The sequence below is a fragment of the Pleurodeles waltl genome, chromosome 9, assembly GCF_031143425.1.
Source record: "Pleurodeles waltl isolate 20211129_DDA chromosome 9, aPleWal1.hap1.20221129, whole genome shotgun sequence".
Lineage (NCBI taxonomy): Eukaryota > Metazoa > Chordata > Amphibia > Caudata > Salamandridae > Pleurodeles > Pleurodeles waltl.
In genome coordinates this window covers 190,812,321-190,826,086 of record NC_090448.1, presented here as the reverse complement: position 1 = coordinate 190,826,086, position 13,766 = coordinate 190,812,321, and positions in this window count along the sequence as shown.

The window sequence follows — 13,766 nt, the reverse complement described above, 5'->3', positions numbered from 1 at the left end:
GTGGGAGTTGTAGTCCCAGACCCCAAGAGATAACCTAGAGCCTCCGAACCCTTGGCTGGTGCTGTAGACTACTTTCCTGAATCAAGAAACACGTCTGAAAGTAAGTGTAACAGTGTTACATCATGGGTGAAATTAACTCTAGACTTTGTCCCTCCACAGTGCAACCTTTTTTTAACCCTTTAAGCCCTATTTGGTTCTAAATGGTAGTTTTACTTTTATTCTTTGTAAATTCATATCTCTGGTCCCCTACATTGGATTCTTGTTGATTTGATATCATTTTAAAGATAAACATATTTCCTATGTTTATAAATTGGTTGTCAGATTTTTTATGTGTTTCATGTTCTTAATTGGGCCAAAGGACCATAGAGTTGGCAGGCAAGGAAAGTGACGCCATTTCCATGGAGGAACCCTTTCTGCCAAACTCATAATCGGGCCCTATGTCTGAAGCAAAAGGTTTGACCAAGGCCTCCCAATTAGTGTATATGACTTGGGCTCCATCACAGTCATTCTCAAAATTTGGCCTTACTCCAGCCAAGCGCGAGCAGATGTCTGCGGTTGGTGCTCTTTGCTTTTAAACACTAAAAAACAAAATTTTAATTTATCCTTTAAAAAATCTTATCTCTGGTTCCTTACATTGTTTTTTGTCATTTTGGTGTCATTTTAAAGATATAAATATTTTCTATTTTGATAAGTTGGTTTTGGACTTTTATTGTGTGCTGTGTTTCACTTGTTTGCTGTTTTGTTGATATCAAATGCTTTACACACCTGTCTCCTAAGTTAAGCCTAACTGCTGTTGGGCCAAGCTACCAAGGGTGAAATATTTTATTGAGATCTTGCCTGGACCTAGTGATAGTTTGTGGCATGTTGCTAAGTGTAGGTAGGCACCTGCCCTCACCGATAACGCACTTTCCAACATCTGTGCTGTGTATAACAACAAATGTGTGACAACAAGCCTATTTTGAATTCATAAGCATGTTTGTCATGTTTGCCAGAGGTGGATTGCTGTTGGAAGTGTCAGCAGCATGATTTTATTGTGTTGACATGATATGGATGAAGAACGTGGGATTTGTGGATCATCTACACTGTAAGAGTGACTTGGGTATTTCATGTGATTCAGGTATTCTGGAGTCAATGCAGTTGCTGTGTTCCAAAAAGTATTTTTGAGCCTGAACTGGACCAACAAGAATAATCATCATAAATAAGTGCACTTAGCTTTATTTTGTATTTACATGGTGACTAGACATTGGGCCTGGATGTGCGAACACATTTACACAGGGTTTGTAACTAATAAATACACTTTTCATATGTACTCATTCTTTACAGTTAAAGAAAAAAAAGACTGCGTTATTTAAAATCAATCACAGCCAAGGTGGTATGCAGATGGGAGCAGGCTACCATCCATTTGAAGGCAACGTATCATAGTGTGTCACAATTTGTGACTTTACACATTAATATGCATAAGATAGGTTGGATTCCGAACCACTTTAATTTTGAATTTTAAAAACATACCAATTAGTGCACAGGCCAGTGCTTAAAAGTCCTTACTGGTGGCAACACATGCTGGTCACAAATTGCAGCCAAACTTTTGCAACCAGTAAATAGTACATATGGCCCTAATTGTTTTAATTTAGGGTGATAAAAGTTAGGAAGAAATAATCCTAGGATCCCCACTACACTAAATACAATACAGTAACTGAAGATCATTTCATGGTGAGTACAAACAAGGTTTGGCACATTGAGAACAGAGGTCGGATTTTGTCATTGTCCATTGGTTGAATTTTATGTGACAACTGCCTTATTAGTAAAAAAGGATAGGACTAATGTGAGCAAAATGATCAGATAAGGCATGGAGATGCCTGTGGATAACAAACAAAAGTGAGCTAGTTGAATAGAAAACAGTCTGTTTGTGAGGTGTCTATATTTTGTATACAAGAGTTTACCACAAAAGCTCAGCACAAGCCATGGTTGCTGTGGTAGAAGCAGCAGACCTTTACTCAGAAAAACATGTTGGGTGAAAAGCTAGAAATTGGTGGCTCATTTGCCATACCAATCCTGCAGTTTCCCTGTCCATTTAGAGGCAGGGAAAAGTTTTGCACAGGTGAAAACTTAGCTGGCTCCTTTAGTGGAAATCTTTGTCCTCACTGCCTTACCATCACTGGGCTACCAGGTCAAAGAGATGGTCACCCTGTGCTTTTTAAAGCAGGACAATAATCACTAGATTTCCATGCCTAGGAATAACCAGGCAAGCCATGGCAATCTCCACTAGGAAATCGAACAATGACCATAGAACAGATGGAGAAATCAAAAAGACTACAGTTTTAGGAGTTAGTTTTAAAGTTACTAATACAAAAAAGGTTGTCAAGGTTGGCCAAGGAAACATGTCAGTCGCTCAGCACAAATACCTGCATCAGAGGAGCAACCACTGCAATTATATAGTACCTTATATATGATATAGATATATGCCTGACAATCCACCATCCAGGTATTAGAAGTCACAGCTTTTACTTACCTGGTAGGCTGGCACATCACCCACCAGTATCTAAAGCATCCCATTACACGTTTGTTCTAGAATTTAAACTCAAACAGTATGGCAATGCAGGATGTTTAAGCTGGTGAAGCTCCTCAAAATATGTATGTGCTGTTCTTACACTCTGAAGAAAAACTTCAATATTACACCAAAAGCTCCACATAGGACAAAGATAGATTTTATACTGGGTGATAATGATCTACCCCTGAGATGGATTTGTTGCTGTATGCTGTGTCCAAGTCTCATGTTTGGACTTATGACCAGTGTTCAATTTGACAGCCTTAGGGTGACTCTTTTCCCAAACCTTTTGCCTGCTTGCGTAATGTTTTGCTGATTTCTAGGGCTCTGTGCACTTTACCACTGCTAACCATTGCTAAAGTGCATGTGTTCTTTCCCTGAAGCCTGGTTTGTTTGGTATATACCTAATTGTCATATTTAATATAGAAGCCCCTAGTAAAGTGCATTACATGTGCCCAGGGCCAAAAAAATAAACTCTACTAGTAGACCTGCAACCCTGACTGTGCCACCCACTTAAGTTGCACTTTAAAACATGGCCCAGGCCTACCATTGCAGCCTGAATGCAGCGTTTCACTGCCATGTTGAGTTGGCATTTAAAATCCCTTGCTAAACCTTAAACTATCCTTTTATTACTTATAAGTCACCCATAATGTAAGCCCTAGGAAGCCTATAGTACTGGGCCATATGTAATTAGAGGCAGGACATCTACTTTTAATTTTTACATGTGCTGGTATTGAAAAACTCTCAAACGTTTTTCACTAATGTGAGGCCTACCCTTCTAATAGGATAACAGAGGGGATTTCTTATTACATTTAATACGCTGTAATTCCAGATTGGGAAATGGTAGGTCTGTCATGTTTCGTATCTATAGAATTGTAATGATAAGTCCTCCCTAATGGTAAAGTACGATTTATTGTTGCAAGTTTAAAAATGCCACTTGTAGAAAGCTGTCATTTTCCTGCTCCTAGCCCTATATGCCTGCATCCTCTCTCCAATAAACACCTGGGGTGTGATGACAGCTGGGCTTGTGCTTTCCCTCTTTACATCCACACACAAAAGTAACTTAGGTGTGACTGATGGGCCATCCTTGGCACGATGAGAGGGTAGAGTTGACCACAGCCTCACACTAACGCCTGACTAGGCATTTCCCGACCCCACACAAAGGACTGCTCAACCCCCTGTGGTGAGTCTGGAGCCAAGACAGGATGGATGGTGGACCTCTGTGCACTTCAATGCCTTTCTTTGAAATCTCCCCCACTTCAAAGGCATCCCTTTGCCTAAGGACTAGGCATCTGACCCTACCAACTCAAAACTCTTCCAGACATGTGGATACTCTGCCATAAAGAAGGACTGATGTGCTGCTACAAGGGCAGGTACCCTGCTGGACTGCTGCTCTGAAAGAAAAGTTTTCTTTCTGTGCAGACTGCTGCCTACTGCCCTCCTTGCCTTGGTGAGAAGGACTGGACCCACATCACTTGAACCCAGAACCAGAGTGACACCAAGGGCTTGCTGGTGTGTCTCTTGTTCTTCTGAAGTCTCAGGGACACAAAGGACTTCCAACCCATCACCTGCATCACCTGAACTCTGTCATCTGTGAGTCTTGCCTTGCCATGTGGTGCCAATCCCATCCTGAGCCCTTGGAAGAGGCTATAAAGTGAAGTTCCAGTCCGGAATCCACACATTGATGCCATTACGCTCCTCAGAACTGATGCATTGCTCCTGCTGTGAGGATTAAGGACATCTCATCACCAATTGTGTGCTGCATCAACAATTATGTGGTGCATTGCCTCCATTCCTGGTGCACCTCCGACTTTGTGTGACTTGGAACCGATGCATCGCCTACATCTGAAGGATTGATGATGATCCCCTGCTCCCGGCATTGTTCTCAACCCAGTCATGGTGCTTTTAAGCTGGCCAAGGCCAGTCCCTGTTTCTGGCCTGCGGTCCATGATGGTTGGTCTGACTTTTCAGATTTGACCCGGTCCAGCGTGACCAGAAAACCCTGGTTGGTGTTTTATGCTTGTAAGCAGTACATCTCAGTTTATTCTTTAAAAAAATCTGTTTTGCTTATTGGATTTTTTGTCATTTTGGTCTTCTTTTGTTCAAGTAATTATGCTCTATTTATCTAGCCGGTGTGGTAACTTTTGTTTGGTGTTTTCACTATTTTACTGTTTGAAGTTTTGCACAAATACTTTACATGTTGTCTCTTAAGTTAAGCCCAACTGCTCTGGGCAAAGCTACCAGAGGGGTAAGCACATGTTAATTTAGGATGTGTGGTGGCTTACACTCACTAGGATTGAGTTCCCTGCTTGGACAGTGTACATACCTCTGTCAACCAGAAACTTAATATCTAGCAACCAGATTTAGAATTTGGTGGATAGGGGCCTCTACTACAAATATGGAGTGTCCCCATGCTGCCAACAAACAAGCCTCCGACTCTGTTTAAGTCAGGCAGGCCTTCATGTTTCCTTCATTGGGGCTGCTGCATCTTCACACCATCAGTGGAAGTACATCACACAATATGTCCAATTAAGGGTGGATGGTCCTACATACTTTTTTCTCTTTGGGAATGTAATAAAAACACAAGAGACCAATGATTGGAAAAGCTCTCCTGCTGAAAAGTGTCTGTTACTTATGTCTCACTGTGGCACTTTCATGTAAAAAGCCAGGCCCCAGTATTGACCCATTGGGATACAATATGTTCCTGTCCACTTCCAATTGGCAAATCCCTGATAAGAGTTCAATGACTACCGCATAGGCTCTTAGAACTGTAAAAGTATTTTTCACATCTGATCATGATTCTAAATACTGCCAGTAGAGAGAAATTAAGTCATCAGAATTTCTTTGTTACTGACAGGCCGGCCAAAGTATGATTTTAAAACGTTTTACTGTCTGAACTAGCCTTTTTGTTAAATAGTAAAATAAAAGCACTTGAGAGCAAGTACTCAGTACCTTTCATGAAGCGTGTGAACGTATGTTTAGGCACAACCAGGCCTGTGAAAGTGAACTTTGTCCACAGACTGGAAGATGCATTTTGTAGCTGTTCCCTAGAAGGAAATTAATATTTAACATGCCCCACTTTTACATGGAACACCCAATTCGACTCACATGGGACAATTACAAAGACAGAGCTCACAGATTTCGATACTGAATGCCAGTGTCACTAACTATATCAAAAGACTGTCCATTAAAAGGCAAAACACATTGGAGGCCAAGGAAATAGGCGAACTTGCTACATTGCATCTTAATATTATCTGAGGGGCTTAGCTTTTTCCAATACCCTACATACATCTATTATTGCTGATGGGTTCAAGTCGAGGAAAAATGTCTACTATAACTAAATGCGACTGCAGGGACTTCAGTTTGGTACAATCTAAGGTGCGCATGTATGTGAAACGAGACTTGACAAAACTCGCCTCATCCCACCGCTTGTTCTAAATCAATAACAAATTAGAGATAATCACACCAGGCACATAGCATTGCACAGTGAAACTATCTGTGTTTTTTTCATCTTCAAGAAGAGACAACCATTGCAGGTAGTGAAAGTGGGCAAATAACATATGAAGCCGAAAGGAAAGAACTGATTGATGTAGATCTGTCTATTCCAGGAATATCTCTCTCATACTAACTACGGTTACCTAGGATAATACCTGTATTTGTATGCCTCTTTGTTCTCAGATTATTCTTATTCCCTTACTACTTTGAGTGTTTAACTCATCTTGAATCTCCTGCTTCTACATAGCTTAGCTGGACTGTCTACCATGTAATGTCGAAATTAGTGTCTCAAACACTTGCAGTTTGCAGACTTCTGTTACCAACAGGCAAAGTACGCTTCAAAATATATCATTGAATATATCCTTGAATAAATAAAAAATGCGGATTTACCCTGATCCTACTTGCAGTTTCATATTCAAAGAGGGAATTCTGTTTCCACTTACAGCAATAAATGTGGAGAGGTCGGGACACGTTGTGGGGTATCATGTTTTATTGTGGCCTCTTGGATAAATGTCATTAGAAGTCACTCCTGTCGAGTTTTCGGCAGTCGAAAGGCACGTGAGTACCCTTATGGTTTTAGTGAATTAAAGCCAGTGTTTCATGCCCCACAATGACTAATAAAGAACAATAGATAGAATGATAGGGGTCCTTTCCTCTCAACAGGCTTTGCTATATTACAAGTGTTTTCTCAGTTTCAAATAACACTCTCTTTGAAACGTGTCTCTTCTATGAGAAATGTTTCAAAATTAAACTTTGCAATAATTGGGGCCACCTCATTTACATAATATGATAAAGTTTGTGTGAAGATATTAGTGTAATCAGTATTCATGTTACAGTGAAAGCTTTGCTTATTTATGCATATATTTCGTTTACTTCCCGGCCAAAGTTTAAACGTGATAGGTAATTAACACTTGTTATTTGGCAAATTTTGCGCCAGATATTATATGATAGATTTATAAATTCGCATTCACTTTCAAAGCATGGAAATGTGCATACTCATATGGACTGAAGATGTTGCTGGCTTTGCTATTGTCTAGGTTGCTATTCACGTTCTATGTTCAATTATATTTATTCTGTTAAAGGGTTAACGTAACGTTCTCATATATTTGTTCAAATATGGCATGAAAAAACCACCTTTTGTACTTACATTTCAAAACTTCCTTTATCTTCGTTTCGAAATTCGCATCACTTTTTTTTCAGTCTGGTCTAATCACATTTTTCTTGTTAGCCCAGGGTAAGCAATTCACTTGACCATTGATTAACTTTTGAGCACAGCTTTCCTATCTAACATTTTTGAGCTAAACTATTGTGTTGCGGATTTTAGTGTCGAGTTTTGCTTCTTACTTCTTTGCCCTGTTTATTAACCTTCAGGATTAGGAGCTCCCTTCCTTCTAGCACCATTTTTTTTCCTTTTCGCACTTTGAATCCTTGACCTACTACTTTACCTCAGAGACTCAGTTTCCAGTAATTGAAAATGTCTTTATACAAGGTTGTCTGTGTTTATTGAGGTCACACACTGTGAACATTTTACCTTTAGAAATGTATTACATTCCTTCGGCTATCTGTATTGTAACCATTGATTGAAAAGAAGCAGAACATTTTTTCATTAGACATAACAGGCCAATAAACACTTGGTGCATCATTAAAGGAACAGTTCTGGGAGAAGAATATTCTTGGTAGTGCATGTCTATGGCAATATGCTTAGCACAAAACACAGGCAGGACTGTGGTTGGTCTTCTACCTTCCGTTTTGTTTCCTGTAATGCCTGTGCTAACGCGTCCTTCTATGTCAATTTATTACATATTAGGACTCGTTTTTAGGCCAATGAATCTTGTGACCCAGTGGTGAGACACCGTAGGATGAGATAACTGATCAATATGTCAAGCAATATATCAATAATGTCGTCAATATTCACCACCACAATGCACTTTACTTTGGTTATAGACATTAATCAAATTTGTCGATGCAACCATGACCTTTCAGCCATGAATAACCACACCTTTTGATAGAATTTTATGAATGTTATTCCCTATTGATTACAATCTACTAGCAGAAGTGTCAATCTCAAAACCAAGAAGCATATGAGCATAGTTACAATATGGCAACTGTGATAAGATTTCATTAATGCAAGAATCACAAATATAAGAATATAGCACGGCGTGAACACAGATCAGAATACGATGAATATCACGTAAGTCTCAGTTCAGCATAGCGCAACGTCAGTCTTTGTCTATTTGCGTCAGTCAGAGTGATCTCCTGTCCTAACCACTAATTAGCATCAGCATGTTGGGCTTCAACGCAAAATAATTCAGAACACCAATTTAGAAAAACATCTAACTATGGCCTCTATCCAAAATGAGCAGTTGGTACCTAGAAAGGAAAAGCAAACAGACAAATTACAAATTGCATTGTCATAATTACCCTCCAAGGATTAGGTCAGCACACAGGATCAGTCTTCGTCTTCAGGACATCAGTCAAATCGCCATCAGTCTAACTTTGTCTAAAGGACTGGGGACACTTCCCTCATAAGAAGGAGAAGTGTAAAGGGGCAGTCTATGGGTGAGGATGGTTTATTAAGTCTCAAAGTCACCAAACAGAGTGACAGAGTTTCTGGATAAAATCAATAGCATTCCCTACCTAGTTCTAACGACCCTTCTGTGACATGGGTTTTTATCCCTTTTTCGTAATACCTTCCCCCAAAATTCTATTGGAAATTTACTATACCCCACTATCTTTAACCTATCAAATTAAGCATTAGGTAATTCCAATTGTCACCCCATGATAATCCATAACATTTTGATTGGTCTTCATAATTGACGCCTTTGGAGGTGGCCCATCCGGATTTACTTCACCATTTGGCACGTCTTCTCGGGTCATGAGTTTCCTTTGTCCATGGTTAAACGTCCTTGTACATTACATTAATCTACTTTTGTTTCAACTTTGTATTTGAATTCATGCTAAACAACGAGCATGCGGTGAGAACAGAATCTAGGTTAATACATGAAATGAAGAAAAGGAACAAATGCAGGGTCATGGCCCTTTGCGAGTCAGCACACTGGAAAACAGAGAAAAATGCTTTAATATGAGAGCTAGGCAGCCAAATCTACAACTCACGCTAACTTAAGGCCTATGAGATTTTTAATACAAATGGAAGATCGTAAATGTTAATATAAATCATAGCATGACCAGTTTTACTCATCATTATTAGTTCACGTATATATTGGTGGCCACACACATTATAGTCGTAATTCAGATGCGTGTTTAAGCAAAACACTAATTATTGTCGTTTTCTATGCAGCATCATTAAGCATTGATGTAAGCATTTCACTTTTAGTATATGTAATATTTAAACTACGCTCTCTCAGTTCTATTTGACCAGCCAGACTCACTGCCCTATTTAAGGAAAGATTAAAAAAATAATAATAATGTGCACTTTCCGGGCCAATTATTCTGTAGCCAAACTCCTTGGTATATGTCCAAGCAGACATTCTTTGGAATACTCAGACACAGCAGTCTCTAGGATTTTACTTCAAGTAAGATATTTGTCTCATCCTATCAATGTGCAATTGGTCACTGGCAATTATAGAGAGCTTTACATATTTTAGAAGTTTAAAGAGCCATACACCATTTGTCCATTTCATGTAATACTTAGGTATTGGTATGGGTGTGCGAAATTCTCATAATGCACTTTCATGCATTTCATGCATTCATTTCAAAGTTTCAAGAAAATGATGCAATTATTTTGTGTAATGCAAATCTGTCAATTAGCACTATATCTTAGAACGAAATGTATCCTCGCCTCAATTTTTGAGCAAGGACATATTTTGCGCTACAGAAATAGCACAATAAAACACAATTCACTCTAACGGCTGGCCGTGTTCCAGTTGTTGGCGTTGTTCCGGCACACCTGCAGTATAATTTTGCCTCAAATGGCTGCGTAATTACATCATATGGTATAGTTTCAAGAAATTCGTAGTAGGCATAACGTGAGATTCCAAAACTTATGAAAAATACACCAGTGTAATTTACATTTTACCTGGGCCTAGTAATATATGTCAAATAGTATTATACTTCACCTGAATGGTGGGGATGAGTGCTATGTTGTAAACAAAGAACCTTCATTACTTTAAAATGCAACAGGTGGTTTAAGAACTCTTCTATAATACTATCTTCAACTTTGATTCACTAATGCTACTTGAGCAATGCCCAAATTAAATTTTGCAGATCTTGAAAGAATAACTAGGAATCTGTACATGAGCACACATGGAAGGAGGTAGCTCAACCACTACAGAAGAAGTTAAACAATAACATTATCTTTCTTTCTTTTCTTTCAAAAAATTAAACAAGCTGTTGGATTAGTGGAGGCATGCGATTCGATGTCTGGCAGAGTTACTACCAGCCAAATATCAAAGACGTTTTATTTTCATTTCAGTTCAGTTTTTTTTTCATATATAACATGTATTTTCATTGTATGCTCCAAAGGCCGGTGCCTGTCTACTTGCCATAATAGCGATGATAACATTACAATTGTGTATATCGTCCATTTGGCCAATAATCTTTTTTGACGAGAGTAAACAGATTCACATTATCATCATGCAGGCCCATGTACTGACATATATCCGTTAAGGTGCAGCTTCTATTTTGTGGCAGACTAGTTGCAATTTTTATACCATATGGTTTGATAGAGGTTTGACATATTTATATTGCAGTGTAAAATGCTGCGGTGATATGGGTTTGTCACGGTGTGAGTGGCTGGAATGGTGGCTTAGAAGATTTTGTTGCGGGCAGTGGCTTTGTTTATGGGTTGTGTGTTTGGCTGCGATGGAGTGGGTATTTTGTATGTCCGTATGCCAGTTTACAGAGAGTAGTACTATTGCCAGTGACCGATGTGACGCCGTGAGGGTGGGGAATGTTTGTGTAATTTGATGAAATTTTGGCGATATGAATGACTTTGTTTGGTATTGAGTTTAATATCTGCGGTAGTATTAGTATAAACTGATAAGCGTAGTGATGTGGGCGGCAGGTGTGGGATATCATTCTAAACTGAGCAAGGACAATTATGTTGTGAATGGGTAGCAGCAGTATCTTGTCTCCCATATCTTAGTGAGAGATTAAGGGGGAAGTAAATTGTGAATGACTGCTGTGGCTCCAGTTAGATGAACATAATGGTAGTCTGACTGATTAATGACGGGGATGATGTGAGTGACTGTGATTTGTGTCAGTGTTGTATGTTGGTGGAAAAGTGATGATTGTCTTTGGGTATGGATTAGCTTTGCGGTGATGTTCGTGGCTTGAGTATTTGAGTGATGGAATATGTTGATGTGTATCCCTGAGGCTGTAAGTACTGAAGGTCAAGAAGTGTGAGTGCTCAGGTGAGATGTGCTCAAAGCTGGGTCTAGGACTATAGCAGGTAAGTATGTAGGTGCAACTTATATGTCTTCTGTTGGCTAAGACAAAGACCAGTAGAAAACATGCTGAATAGTAATATGTAACAAGTAGTATGAATTCATTTAATGTAATATAATGTAACCTAACCTAGATCAGTGGAATCGAATTAGACATAACCCAGTGTACAAGTATGTAAAATAATCTAATGAAACCAAGTATACCCTCAATCATACGATCTGATTTGAGCTCATCTTCTCTAATGTAGTTATTTATTTTAACACATCATGTTATGCAATTAAACATTAGCATATAATATGACTTCCTACAACAATATATATAATATTTTCACAGTTTTCTATGAGAATCCCGACTTCTTGGAGCCCCTATATATACCTAAAGTACTAAGCGGTGCGGCCCATAATTCCTGTATGCAATCTTCCATTGTACATGTTGTCACTTATTCAAGAACTGGATTTGTATTACATTTAGTGGTTCTACAGTGGTGTTACTAAATTAGTACAAATTGCTATTCACAAACAAACTATTATAAATCTCCACTTCCACCTTTACTGTTTTAAATTTTTTCTATTGGGGGATCCCCACACATGCAAATTCAGTACTCAGTGGAAATTCTAGGAAACACTGAGGGAGTGGCTGGAAAATAGGGATTATATCTACTACCAAAGAAAAGAGGTTTTGGGATGAGTGAGGAAGAGTTTAGGGAGGATTAGACAATGATTTAGTGAGGGACTTAGTGAGGGACATGCACCTGCTCTCAAAAGATTAGGGCCGCTGCTATTCACAAACTTCACTTCCAAGTTTTCTACAGCCAAAAAAGGGTCTCAAAACAGAAGAAAACCACTGCAATAAAGTGCATGGCCACCAACGGACATTTCCACACACTCCCATTAAACAAAATGAAGATATGGACTTAAAATAAAAAACTGTAAGAAATAATGGTAATAAAAATTAAATTATTTAAAATACTTAGATTTGAGACCTGCCTTAGGGCCAGAAGTACACTCAGCTCCACCAGCCTGCCTCCGCGCCCCCGCCTTTACTGCAGAAGGAAGTTCGAGGCCCTCCACCTCCCGCAGGCACCTGCATGCGCCTCATCCCTGGTGCCTAGTGCTAGGTGTATCTAGTGTGCTTTGTAGCTTGTATTTCGTTTTTGTAAATCGTGTTTCATTTTTGTAATTTGTATTTCGTTTTATGCACTGTTTTTGACTTTACCTGTGCCCATTTTCTGCTCCGATTTGTCTTACTCTCTGTGATTGTGCCTGTTTTCAATTCTGGCTCTTGCCGGTTGTTCCGACCCTGCTGCTGCGTCCCCTGCATCCCTGCCCCCCTCATGCCCCCATTGGCACTCCCTCCTGCCTCCCAGCTGCTCCTCCCTCCCACCTCCCCTTCTTAATGGCGGCTGCTGCACAGCCGCACAAAGTGGGGCGCCACTGGCGTGCCGGAGGTGCACCAGAGGCAAGCCCATCTGCGCCCGTCTGCGCCTGGACTGCGCCAAGCACCCGTCCCCCTGGTCCATGCTCCTCCGGTGCCCCCAAGCGCCAGTACTCCTCCACAGAGCTCCTTGCTCTCAAACCCGGCCGGCACACTGCCTGTGCCCAGGCCAACCCCAGACACACACACAGACCTTTCACATGCCACTCATGCCACTTCTGCACACACCAACAAGCACCACAACAACAACCAACACCCCAGTCACCTCAACTGCATCCCCCTTAACACCCGCTCTGTCCACAAGCACGACATCGAGCTTTGGGACCTACTCACGACAAACTCTCCCGACATCGCCTTCCTCACCGAAACATAGATGAACTCCTCATCGGAACCCGACATTGCCATAGCCATCCCAGAAGGATACAAAATCACCCGTATAGACTGTATCAACAAACCAGGAGGCTGAATTGCCATAAAACACAGAATTTCATGAAGATTTCCACCAACACCAACGGCACCCTAGACACCGCAGAGCACCTACACTTTCAGGTACACATCAACACCAACACCACCCTAAGAGGAACCCTCATCTACAGACCGCCAGGACCCCGCCCCCCATTCTGTGACACCATCGATGACACAATCAGCTCCCACACCCATCCCTCCACGGACTACCTACTCCTCGGTGACATAAACTTTCACCTGGAAAGCACCCACAAGTGCACCTCCACAGCCCTGCAGGACAACCTCGCAAACCTCAGCCTCAAGCAACTGGTCACCTCACCCACCCACTCAGCTGGGCACACGCTAGACACCATCTTTTCCTCCAGCAGCCACATCACCTTCACTCACAGCACCGAACTCCACTGGACTGACCACCACTGCG